Consider the following 505-nt stretch of genomic DNA (forward strand, 5'->3'; position numbering starts at 1 on the left):
CCCGCCTACACTTCTCTTCACTCTTTCCTTCTTTTTGAGTCAACGTTACTTTCTTAATAAAATATTTGAAGAGACTCATGAGTCACTACTCGCTCAACTCCCAGTGGGCCGAACGTGCCAGCACGAGAGATGTGCTCGAGGTAAATTTTAATTTGCAACTAGTTAAAAAGTTAGCCGGCCTCCGGGGTAGTTTGCGAGTCTGTAGAGGTAGCCACGAAAAGGGGTGACCTGGGAAGCGGTGCCGTGGCGATAATAAGGAGCGAACTTTCACCCAAGTACTTAGCGCGGTACGCCACGGAATTCTGCAAGTCTCCATCCATCTATCCGACCATTGTGAGCCAGTGGGATATTCTCACGAAATTGATATTCAACGTAATGCGAGTGCCTGAACGAATCTACCATTTTTTGAAACTTGGCGGTTGAACTGTTCGTAGTCGACATGTCTGCAAGAATATGGGTTGATGTCATTTATACTGTTTATAAAAAAAAAAAAAAAAAAAAAAAA

The 505-nt window shown here is 43.6% G+C and overlaps 1 long non-coding RNA gene across 1 annotated transcript in view; it reads right to left on the minus strand.

Moving 5' to 3' along the window:
* Nucleotides 1-9: 9 nt before the first annotated feature.
* Nucleotides 10-505, minus strand: part of LOC112495337 — a 2813-nt gene continuing 2317 nt past the window's right edge. Inside the window, exon 5 of the long non-coding RNA XR_003061746.1 lies at nt 10-443. This is a non-coding gene — a long non-coding RNA (uncharacterized LOC112495337). The remainder of the gene's footprint in view (nt 444-505) is intronic.

This window comes from Cephus cinctus, unplaced genomic scaffold (assembly GCF_000341935.2).
Source record: "Cephus cinctus unplaced genomic scaffold, Ccin1 Ccin1_scaffold0093, whole genome shotgun sequence".
Classification (NCBI taxonomy): Eukaryota; Metazoa; Arthropoda; class Insecta; order Hymenoptera; family Cephidae; genus Cephus; species Cephus cinctus.